Source organism: Sabethes cyaneus, chromosome 2, assembly GCF_943734655.1.
Source record: "Sabethes cyaneus chromosome 2, idSabCyanKW18_F2, whole genome shotgun sequence".
Classification (NCBI taxonomy): domain Eukaryota; kingdom Metazoa; phylum Arthropoda; class Insecta; order Diptera; family Culicidae; genus Sabethes; species Sabethes cyaneus.
This window is the reverse complement of record NC_071354.1, coordinates 73,662-87,184: the sequence shown is the minus strand read 5'-3', so window position 1 is coordinate 87,184 and position 13,523 is coordinate 73,662.

Genomic DNA, 13,523 nt, shown 5'->3' with positions numbered 1-13,523 from the left:
AATTAATCTAATTAACCCTAATAAGAACAACCCTAATATTCGATTCGGAAATCCCAACGTTAGCCAGGGCTTTATTCCGAGCCAATTTCCACCAGATTCTAACTGAAACGATTCTACTTAGGCCAGTGTGATCCACCGATATTGTGCTACAATTGAACTATATGAAGAATCATTTTGCGTCTTGTCCTACTCTAAAAATGCTGTACACATCATTATTTTCTTCCATTATTTCCTTCGTCTGTTGTTAAGGGGACATAAACGACTAAAAATTATGGAAGAATCATCATAATTTTTTTTTATTTCAGATTTTGATTCTATAGTCTTTTTCGCTTATTTTGATACTAATTTTGTAATGATCCGAGCAGGGGAAGTGGGCGAAAAACGATCATACACATGAGCATTCCAGCGCGGTGTGGAACAACCTCGATGAAATAAAAGGCCGCTCGTGTAAAAACACAATTTTAATACTTTATGCACATTTTCTCAGAAACTACACAACATATTGAAACAAACTTTTGTTTTATTGGTAGAAGCTTGGCCAAGACTTTTATAACTTTTGAGCTTTGTTAGCGAAACACAGTATGAGAAAAAAGAAAAAGGAGAAAAAAAATGGTTGAAAAATTAAAATTTTGTCTTCTTTTTCTTTTTTCTCTGCTTGTGTTTTATGCACACAGCTCAAAAGTTATAAAAGTCTTTGTCAAGCTTCTACCAACAAAACAAAAAAAAGTTTGTTTTAATACGTTGTGTAGTTTCGGAGAAAAAGGTACATAAAGTTTGAAAATCGTGTTTTTACAGGAGCGGCCTTTTATTCCATCGAGGTTGTTCCACACCGCACAGGAATGCTCTGAAATAAAAATTCATTCATCAAAACTTTTAGTCGTTTATGTCCCCTTAATTAAAATTAAATTGTAATGGTATAACGGGTGACAACCAAAATTTTGGAATTTAGTGCCCCTATGCACAACAACAAACAAGCTCAGCGAGAAATGAGAGTGTGTATGCGTTAGCTCTCTGTTTCCTCTTTCTGACATTATTTTTAGCTTTCTTTAGGCTTGTCAAGTTTTGCTCAAAATGGCGTCATAACAAGAAGCATAAACGGTACAACATTTTAAAAGCGAAAATTTTGCGGTTAAGATCCTCAACAACTACTCGCAAGCAATGTAGCGGAAAACCAGCCAAAATTATTGACGCAGAAGGATTTCGTTCTCTTTCTCGTGCCTTCAACAGCAAGGATTCCGTGAGCCAACGGGATGCCGCAAAAAAGCTCAACTGTTCCCACCAGTACATCTGCAAAACATTGCAAAGAGTCGGAATAAAGTGTCGAAAAAAGACTAGAGCCCCGGAATATATTGAGGGATAGATTTCGATGTTGAAATCCCAATGCGGCAGGTTGATAACGAATTATTCCGAAAAATTTTTAGTTTTGGACAACAAAAGTTACTTCCTTCTTTCGAAGACACACATTCCCGGAAATGATCGATACTATTCCATGAATAGTTCTACTGCATCTCCAAACATAAAATATAGGTTTAAACATAAATTTGAACAGAAAGTTATGCTGTACATTGCCATTTCCGAGAGAGGTGCTTCGAAGCCATGGTTCAAGCCCTCTGGTGTAGCAGTCAATCAAGATGTGTACCTACCAGAACGAATGCTTGTAAATTTTGATCCCGTTTCTACAAAAACTCATGTAGATGGACAATACGAGTTTTGGCCAGATATGGCATCCCATTACACCAAAAACACAATTGTTCCTGAATACCCATTCGATCCCATTTGTACCCAAAACCCACAACCCAACAAATCTGCCTCAGTGATTTATGTTGCATTTTTATCACTAATTTTTTTAAACCGAAACTTGCAACAACTTAACAGGCATTAATATCACACAGCATTAAAAATGTAAAGTTAACGGCATACGTAATGTTACTTTTAGTAATTCAGTTTTCTCGTGTTGCAGTATAATAATCATGTCTGTTGCAAGTTTAATGCGAGCAGTAAAAACACTCTAAAGAATTTCATCGACTGCTAACGTTGCAGTTTGCAGAGAATTTGTGTAAGCGCCCAGCAATATGTTGAATAATGAGCAAAATATTAACTAATTTCCTAAATAGTTAAATAACCACTGTAACTTAAACAACCTTTCCGAAGCAAGCTACTTCTGGTATTACCAGGATCATAAGTTATGGCAAGTCAGTTCTACACTATTTTCCATACAATCTTGAAGGTGGTAGACTAACCCGTTCATCTACTGAACAACTTTGTCGAAGACACCAATGTTCAGTACGGTCCAGATCACGAGTTATTCCACGTTGAAACCAATTAAGTCAATTCCCATATGCTACGTAGAACCCAATAAGGACGTTCGAGCGCCTTAATGGAATAACTCGAGACCGTCCTTATTGGAAACGTTTTTATTCGAAACCGCCTTATTCGGAGGACTACTGTATTTGATTGGTAGAATCAAGAGATGCATTCGCAAAGTACACATGATGGCCGTACAACACTCCTGTTCCAATATCAAACGGAAGCTTCGCCGAACAGCCGACAGCGGACCGTGGACAATGTATCTTTAATTTCAGTAAATCAGATCTTCAAGTATCTTTGTCCTTTTTTGACAGCTTGAGAAATAAATTCCAAAAGCTTAGTTGTCACCGTTAATTAAGGCAATGTAATGTTAAGAAAACAAAAAAACCATTGGCGGAACTAGCGCTCATTTTCATGGGGGGCTTTAGCCCTAGGCATTTTTCGAAGCATTTTATTTCGTTGGCAAATTAATATCAAATGCACATTAATGCATGGGATCTTATAACTGTGATGCATATAAAAATTACTCTCAAGTTGTTATTATCTAAAGTTATCTAACTAAAGTTTTTTTATTAAATTTAAAAAACTAAGTGTAATTTTTCTATGGAGGGATTAGCCCTCCTACCCCCTACCCCCTTTAGTTACGCCAATGGAAAAAAAACACATTAGTCTATAATTTTCCATTTACTGTGATGCATATAAAAATTACTCTCAAGTTGTTATTATCTAAAGTTATCAAACTATAGTTTTTTATTAAATTCAAAAAACTAAGTGTAATTTTTCTATGGAGGGGTTAGCCCTCCTACCCCCCTACCCCTTTTAGTTACACCAATGGAAAAAACCCGATTTAATCCACCTAGTGGTGAAAGTAACCTTTGTTATACGGTCTTACTTGCTCTTTGAGATAGAAATCGACACGTCTTTGGAACATAATTCATCTATTGGTTAACGTTGCGTAGTGCGTTGGTTTTCATAAAATTTTTGGAAATTGAATAAGTTTACAAAATTTGAACAAAATAGCAGCACTTATAAATTTTGATAGTTCCTTTTTTCATGAAATTACTGAGAAAGGGTAAGTTGGTTGTTTTAATTTGAGTAAGTGCAAATAAAAGCAAGTTGTAAGAGGAAATATTATTCTTTAACATATACATTCCGTAGTAAAGGTCTAGTTTATAGGTTTTTGAACTATGCATAAATTCCTGTAATGCCATTCTTTTTGATTGACATCAATAAATTTCATCAATTTTTATTAACCTTCAATTATTCACACATTTTGTACAACACGTGTAGGTTTTTGAATGCCATATTGTTATAAAGTTACAAATCGCTGTTTAACTAACGTATATTCTTCAATTACCTTGTTATGAGCAAAATGTCATAATTATTCAATGCATTAATATTTTAAATTGTTGGGAAAATAGATCAGCATAAACTGACATCACAGAAACGAAGCAGTCAGCATGTGAGGTGTACCGCAATTGACCCCAACTGGAATTTTATCTCATTTCTTCATATGGAAAAATGGTGTCTGTATGCAGCAAAACTATCAGCAAATGTAAAATGTTTAAAATGTATCCGTCTGCTGGTAGTCTAGTAATTCGGGGTCAAAATTTGGGTATTTTTTATAATCAAAGTTCTACGGTTCCTAAACAAGCAAACATAGAGGTATGCTATTTTCAGCAAAGTTGTGTATTTTTACTATTTGTACAATTTTGCAGTACATGAACAAGTCATACAATAATTACAAAAAGAGCTAAAATAGAAAAACTGATTTAAAAATTAATATACACAATAAATAAGATTTTGCTATCTTCGCTGAATAGATAGAAGGTTACTGTATTCAACAAAATTTCTTGTAATAATATGTTCTAAAACTTTGCAGAACACATCAATATGTTATATTGAAGCTGAAGAAAAATAATTTTTTTATTTCACTTTTAGGGGGATTAATCAAAATTTAAATTCCACCAGACCATAGAGCTTTCAATTTCAAGAAATTCTTACGAAGGTTCCATAAATTTAAAACCAAGTTTTCGCAGTCAAAACTCTAGAGCGCATGTCTTTTTGGTTTTGGACCATTGTGTGCGCGAGTAACCGTATTACAAAAGTTGGCACAAGTGTTGGAGGGTTAATATCTTTTGATCGGCAAAACCAAGTCTTCTGAAATTTTGCAGATATATTTGCAGCATTAAAATCTCTACTTTGATGCCAAAATAAATCAAACTAGATAAACTATCTTGGATGAATTGTTATAAATTATTGTAAATTTTAATGTGTTATATTCAATTGCTCATAACTTCCAAATTAAACGTCCGATCAAAAAACAAATCAATAGTGATCTATTAGGCTATGTTACCTTTCAAATGAGACTAATAGCGCCGAAATCGGTTTAGCCATCTCCAAGAAACAGGCGATAATTATTACCTTGTCAAAACAGGTTTTTTAAGCATAACTTTTAAACTACTCATTTGTTTTCAATAAAATTTATTCGAAAAATTTAGCCTTAATAAGAGCTTTCATTCGACACTAAGATCGTTGAAATCGGTCATTTGGTTCCGGAGAAAATCGTGTCACGTAATTTTCACGTTTTTACTTATAACTTTCAAACGAAAAGTCGGACCACGAAACAATTCAATAGTGATATGCTAGGCAATAATACCTTTCAAATGAGACTAATAGCGAACAAATCGGTTCAGCCATCTCCGAGAAACAGGCGATAGAAAAGTTGCGCCCCGCACATACATACACACATACACACACACACACACACACAGACATTGCTCAGTTCGTCGAACCCTGTCGATTGGTATATGTGGCTCGGCCCTCCGGGCCTCGGATCAATTTCGTGTTTTTCGACCAATTCCTAAACCTTTGTTATAGTATAACAAAGGTAAAACACATTACTCTATTAATATTTTTTTAAACGATGGTTCTACAATTGATGAAGGGACGGTAGGGAAAGAAATGAAAATTTTTTGGTGAAGGTGGGGAAGAGCGGAAAGGAAGGGGGGGGTATTGGTAGCTATGCTTGACAAGTAGTCATTTTGACTCCTACCTTTTGTCCTTGTCAAGCATAGCTACCACTTGCATGACTACTTGTCAAGCATAGCTACCAATACCCCCCCCCCTTCCTTCCAGCTCAAAACGCTGAAAAAAGGCCATTTTTGATTGGAATGAAATTTTCCTGATCCTGAAATTGACCTGATATGATACCACGCAAGATTTCATTTTCCGCTAAACTTAATTTTTTCGTCAAGAGTATAACTTTTCAAAAGGGCGTATTTAGAAATGAGAATACTTTATTTGAAAATATCATATCTTGAAGACTACGTATTTGATCAAAATGACATCAAAGGAAAAGTTGTAAGAAATCACATGTATTTCCAGGAAACAATTACACTGAAAGAAAATACTTTTCAAAACCATGTTAAAAATCGATAAAGATCAAAACCATCCCCTCCGATTTGCCAATTTTTTTTAAGATAGCTTAAATTATGCCCTAAGATTTGGTGATGGGCAATCGATGGACACTCTTTTGGACTATTTTTAAAAAATCTTTGAAATATGACAAGATTTTCAAAAATACCCAAATTTTACAGTTTTTTGTAAAACTCAAACAAAATCAAATTCTACGCATCATTTTGAACAAGTTATGGCATATAAACTATTTTCTTATGCCCAGCCGTTCTCAAGTTATTGCAAATTTAAAATCTAAAACGAAAAAACCATGATAAAAATCATAAAATGTCAATTATCTCAAAATCTTCCTCTCCAATTTGCCTATTTTTTAAGATAGCTTAAATTATGCCCTAAGATCTGGTGAAGAGCTATCGATAGACACTCTTTCGGTTTTTTTTAATTTTGAAGTTGCACAAATTTTTCAAAAATATCTAACTTTTTTTGTAAAACTCAAACGAAATCAAATTCTACGCATAATTTAGAACAAATTTTTACATATGTATAAACTTTTTTCTTAAACCCAGCCGTTCTCAAGTTATTTCAAATTTCAAATTTACCCACAGAATGAAGTGCCGATTATTTAAGGGGGGCATAGTACTTTTTCAATTTAAAAAAATCGAAATTTTTTTTACTGATTATTTCGAAAGATTAACATTTTGACCATATGTGTTTCAAGTCATTTCGGTGAATTCCAAAAATTGACAAAGTTACAGCTATTTGTACCGCGCATATCTGGAGCGATTACACAGCGAATAAAAACTTCAACGTCGTTTTTCTCGAAACCAGGTTTTGAAAGTCGGTACCATAAATATCTCAAGAACGGCTGAAGCAATTCTCACGATTCTTTTTTTGTTTCAAAGCTAACAAAATTATCTAGTGTTTGACCCATCCTTTTTACGATATTACAATTTTTGTATTTTTAAGAAATGTTTAAAGTCAATTTTTTCGGCTAAAAACCTTACTTTTATGTTTGAATGTCCGCCATTTTGTTATGCGTTCGAATTTTAAAAAAAGGATGGGTCAAACACGAGATAATTTAATATTCTTTCATGTCGTTTTGGAATTTTTCAATTCGGATAAGCTCCCCAGCGCCAATCCATGGTACCGCAAATCATGTTTTTTCCGAATGATCATGTTCAAGGAGCCGTAGGGGAGAGGGGAAGAGGTTCACATATGCAAACAAAACTGCAAATATTAGTATAAAGTGCAATGTTTAGCAAGCAATAAACCCGAATCGATTCGCTTTTCGCGTTGTCGAGAAAAAAATATTTGAAATAAGGCGAAAAATATGGTGTAACAAGTACTATGCCCCCTTAAGAAACATTTAAATTTGCAATTACTTGAGAACGGCTGTAACTTCAAAATTAAAAATCCGATAGCGATAATTTAAGCTATCTTAAAAAAAATTAGGCAAATCGGAGAGGAAGGTCTTGAGATAATTGACATTTTACGATTTCCAACATGGTTTTGAAAAGTTTTTTCTTTCAGTGTAATTTTTTCCTGAAAATACACTTAATTTCTTACAACTTTTCCTTTGACGTCATTTTTATCAAATAAGTAGCTTACAAGATATAATATTTGGCAATAAAGTAATCTCATTTCTAAATACGCCCTTTTGAAAAGTTACTCTTGACGAAAAAAATCAAGTTTAGTGGAAAATAAATCGTTGCGTGATACCCAACACATCAGGAAATTTTCATTCCAATCAAAAACAGTCGAGTCAAACCGTTTTACTAGTTGAGCTGGAATTACTCTAAAGCGAAAAACTATATGCTTTAAATAATATTTTTGTTAACTTTGTTTTTTGAAGAGATTCTATATTCAATCAATTTATTACTAACCATCATTGATTCATTAGTAATCAGTCTAGTCTAACGATGACAGTAACTTTAATAAATCACACAACGGCAGGTCGGAGTGTTCAGGTATGTCGTGGACAAAAAATGTAACCAAATTTTGTAATCTTAGCAAATAATATTCAAAAGGGTTTTTACGATAAACACTGTAATTAGAAATGATATAAACAAAAAAATGATAACTTTTTTGCACGGTTTAGTACAGTTGAATTCGGTTCTGAAGATGTCGAAGTTCTTAAGATAAAATTTGTGATTGTATAATAAGATATTCGTTCATCATTGGGTGGATCAATAAATATTCGTCATTTAGAGTGTACACCGAAGACAATCAATACAACCCAACGACTGTCGTGCAACAAAAGGCTATGTCACGTTATAACAACTTTTGATACAAACATCTGTATAACAGTAAGTAAATGTATAACAGTACTGTCATTGCGCTTGCCGCTTACGATGAAATCATCTGGTAATTGTTATCTTTCTATTAAGTTGAATCATACTAAACGATTGATGAAATCATCAGAGTATCAATGCATATCTATCATAATTAACAAGCCCGCGTGATAAATTTTTCATTTTTATGCTTTAGTTTAGAGCATTAAGCCTTTTTCATAGATTCAAACAAAAATAAAGTTTCTATAGGTTTCCCAAAAGCAGGAGCAGATTTTTCCAACCATTTCATTATAACTCTGTAGGGAACGCTAGAATTGCTAAAGTCAGTAGCTTTTAGTTATTTTTCTTGCTAGTTGCTTACATAAATATAAGTGAATTTTGACATCCAAGCCATCGTAAACAAAGTGTATCTGAACTTTAGACAAAGTGAGCTAGTCGGAACTCAAGAACATGAAACTAATGCGAAACGCAATGTAGGAAAACTGTGGGTAAGACGAAAAGGGTGGGTAAGACGGACAAGTGGTTGATTCTACCAGTTAAGCATTAAAATTAGTAAATATTTTGATGGCCATTCAACCATCTTGCTATCTCATGATGTCTGAACGTTCCCATCATCATTAAGAACTTTTAAATTTTGATAAAGTACAGAAAAACTGAAAATTGGAAGTGATTCTGCATTTGGATGTAACTTTTTTGCCATCGAAATTAAGCTTTTCTGGTGGTTTAATTCTAAAATGTTACCCATAACATGAAATATTCCGATTTAATACCTTTTCAAGTAACGTCTGCATTAAAAAAATATGTAATTTTATTTGCATATGAAAAATTGTGAAAGTTTGAAAAAAATGTATAATGATGGGGTGAAATGGACAACTGCTAGATGCTGGTCAGTAAGATGGTCAGTGTACATCTATTTATATAAGAGGCTTGTCTGTAGTCAAAACCAGGTCTGTGACAGGACGTCATAAGAGGCTTATCGGTAAAACTAAAAACAGGTCCCTGACAGAACGTCATGCTTTCGTAGCAATGCAATGGGTTGTATTCTCAGTCACCTCACTGATCGACTGCTGGACTATTCCATTGCTCAACTGGTTGACTAGACTGCTCGACTAAACTGGTCGATTAAATTGCTCCATTTAATTGCTCGACTGGATTGCTTAAGTGAACTGCTGGACTGAACTGTTCGATTCGACTGCGCGACTCAACTACTTGATTGGACAGATCGACTTGACTGCTTGACTGAACAGCTCGATTTAACTGCTCGACTTAACTACTCGATTCGACTGCTTGACACATTTGCTTGACTTACTACTCGACCTGATTGCTCGACTTAACTACACGATTGAACTGCTCGACTGGACTGCTCGATTCGACTGCTTGTCTGGACTGCTTGACTGGACAGCATGATTCATCTGCTCGACTCAACTGTTCGATTCGACGCTCGACTCAACTGTACGTTTCAACTGCTTGATTCCACTGCTCGATTGGACTACTCGACTCAACTGCTCGAATGAACTGCTTGACTCAACTACTCGATTTTAACAAATGAGTTAATGGTAGCAAACGATCAAGAATTTTATAAGCAACATTTTACTCTTATCAGACTATATGGTCGGTGTTAAATCAGACCAGACCAAGTCGCAAAATTTAAAAAAAATAGGTTATTCACAGCAAACGATTAAGAATTTCCTAAGCTACATTTTACTATAATCAGATTATAAAAATGTTGCAAAAAGCCAGAGATATGGAATGATTTCGAATGATTGATAGCTTTAAACTACACAGCAGCAGAAAACTTTGAATGCGTTTTTCTCGAAACCAGTGTTTTGTCACTTGGTTCGATCTGACTTAACACCGACCATATAAATGTTGCAAACAGCCAGAGAGAAGATGATTTCGAATACAGCAAATTTTGAATGCGTTTTTCTCGAAGTCAGAATTTTGCCACTCGGTTCTTTCTGACTTAACACCGACCATATGAATCGGTTTGCGGTTTGTCTAATAGATGTTTCAGAGCCACTCACACTAAAGAGTCATATTGCCCGCCTATAGAATCAGCACAGTGGAGATGTTTTTATTCAGTTAAATAATAAGTCTTAATGAACACTTAAGAGTGTCTTCTCAAGGAGCATTTTTGTTGAATAATAGTTTATCTAGCGTTTGTTCCACGGGTATTAGCTATACAATAGTCGAATAAGCTATTCTTAAACAAAAAAGTTTATTGAGTTAATTCTACTAACAAAATATTTTAGAATTCATGTTGTATTGCGCTAATATAATTCTGGCTAGCTGCGCAAATGATGTGTCTTCAATGATAGTCTCGAATATCTTGGAATCTTGGATTCAGCGCACAAAGTGGTTATTCCGCTATAGTTTGCGACATCACATTTGTCCCCCTTTTTATAGAATGGGAACATGCAGGATGAAGTCATAACATATTCCTGCTAAAGCGATAGATTGAAAATGCAGGTCAGTGGAGACACTAAAAATAGGATCACTGTGGAAATCACGTAGGAATAATACTAGATCCAAGAAAAAAAAAAGACTTGGCCGATTGCTCACTTATCATAAAAATATCCATGCTTAGCATACAGCGGAACGACACTTAAAGCTTGTTGCATTTGTGTATTCTAAGTAAGCCCAATTTTGTTAAAGATATTAGAAAATAAGTTGAACACATTACATAATAAGTGAAACAATTTTTTAAACCATTACAATGGTGCAATAGTTAACTTCAAACAACCAATCGGAAAATCAAATTAACCAGCGATCTAAAATTAAAAAAGAAGAAAACTTATCCAATTTAATTCTACTATGTATATTTTATTCACGACAGATACGTATTTCGCCTACGACTTGCAGGCTTCCTCAGTGTCTGTTTTCGAACTCAGACCAGACCGAACTCGAACTCGAACTCGAAAACAGACACTGAGGAAGCCTGCAAGTCGTAGGCGAAATACGTATCTGTCGTGAATAAAATATACATAGTAGAATTAAATTGGATAAGTTTTCTTCTTTTTTAATTTTAGGTTTCGTATTCTACTAAGACGCTCCAAAAACTTCAGTTAACCAGCGATCAAAACGAAATTTGCGTACCTAATTTTGCGCACCGCATATTTTCCTTAAAAATTATAGCTTTTGGAAATGTATACCTCTATGTACACATATTTTCCTAGACGTGTTAATTAAGATAAAAATTTGCAGGAATTTGCAAGTTTTGACTAAAATGTTCGTAGAAATAGGCACTGTGCGCAGAATTAGGTGCGTTAACGGTACGATTATCCAAGCTCACGAATTTTCCGATTTTATGCCGAAACAATCGATCGATTACCAACTCTTTCGAAATGAAAACTATTCAGAAATGAATTCATCAATATTAGCAGCCATCTACTCCATTGAGGAAACTAAAATGTATCGATACTCCAGATAGAGAACATAACATAAAGCCTGGGCTTATCGATACCAGCTTTCCAGACATCGAGACTTCGGCACCTGAGACAATCACTGACTTTTCTAATTCGTACAAGCGACTTATCGCGAAAGAAAAACAGCAGCGGCTCTTCGCTGAAAACTTGCGGCGCCAATACAGAAAGAAGTCTTCTCGCCGAAAACCGCTGGCAATGTGCGTTACAACGGCCGATTTTATGTTTCCGGATTTGATTGGATCATTGCAGGAAATCGTACCGTTCGCGACGGACCTAATCGTGTACGAGAAAATGGTGGATCAGGTTAATATATTGGTGAATTCTATTGATTTTCAGATAGCTAAATAAGGCACAACAACCTTAGCTTATAGTCTCTCCGAGGGTCCGAAATATCACTTAACTATTAGCAAAGATATTGCCAACGTCTATAAATAAATTAGTATAGTGTGAATATATTAGCATAAAAAACGTTTGATAGAGTCAACTATTTTGCAACACATCATCGACAAATCGTCCGATTACCAAATTACCAATCATACAGTAACATTACTACAATTTATTGAAGGATTGCAAAATTGATGGATTTTGAATTCTTTTACAGCGGTACCGCAAATTAGCTAGTGTTGTGCACTCACCGCGATTTATAAAATTGTTTCCGATCAATTAAGCTGATTTTAGGACTTATCAGCATACCAATATACACTTTCATTAGTTATGTTATTAGGCAGCTAAGAACGACGGTGGACGCACCGCTCCAACTACCAGCTTAATCGGTGGATTGATGTATTTATAATGGTGAAGGTATTATATTTGCAAATAGGATGGTGTACTAAAAACTATGAGCCACTCAATCGCATTTCATCCAAATGCATGTTCCGTTTGCAAGACGGGCTTAAATCCACAGAATAACAAAATTTGATCGGTTCTTAAGGGTGTAGTCTACTCTATAAAAATTAAACTATTTTCTGAATCGTAATTGATGTTTAGATCACTCAAGGCTTGTGCTATAGTATCCTTAGGTATGCGTAAATATTCATCGTTATTACTAATTATTGATTAACCCTCTAACGGGTAAGGCCGTCTGGAGACGGCTTTCGCTTTTGGAGCTCCAGAGCCGCATACGAAATTTGTTTTGAATTGACAATATGCGAAATGTATTCAAAACAGATTTCTAGACATTTTGTTATTAATATCACAACATTCTGACTATGCATTCAAAAGTTATCATTTTTCAAAAACAAAAATTCCGAAAAATTTCGAAAATAATTAATGCGCGAATATTTCCTCTTTTACTTTTGATGAAAAAGCACATCTAGAACAAAATGATTGACCTTAAATTTTTTCTATGACTAAATTTCATGCTTTATATAAATTTTGTAATGTATTTGAATTGAAAAAATATCTGGGTAGAGCGTTAGGCATGAAAAACGAAAAAGAGAAATTGAACTTTTTCTAACCTGGCGCTTCTCCAGATAATTATTTTTGCATGAAAATCAAAACTTAAGGTTCTTTTGAGTGTACTTTCATGATAAAACAGTCATTAGCCTGATCGCATCGTTTTTACGATGTTGCCCGTTAGAGAGTTAAGTACCTATCATTTGCTAAGACAAAGTTTAAATGTTAGTGAACTGAAGTATTTGTCAACGTTTAGGAGGCAAATGTAACCTGAATACATGGAAACCTGCATAACATGAATCTCTAACACTGATTCCAATAAAATTCTTATAGTATTTGTGGCTACGTCATACACCAAACATCGAAATATAGAAAGCAACACGCCGATGATCAGGTATAATGAAAAGGTATAATAATAAAAAAGAGCTAATGATGACGAAGGCAGGTGGGTGCGGTGCCATTTGTGTTAGTTTTATTGCTCTCTTCGAATCGACCATCGGTCAACGGAAACACGTCTGTATACTCAGTATAACGCTCTCAAATCCGCTGCGCTGTATTATGTACTTCAATGATCCAACTCGATAAATCAACTAGCCAGTGAATGTGGTGAAGTACTATTACGACAAGCACCAGCGAAATGAGCTCAGGCCCACACGAACGACACAAACGGCATTTAGAGTTTGTGAAA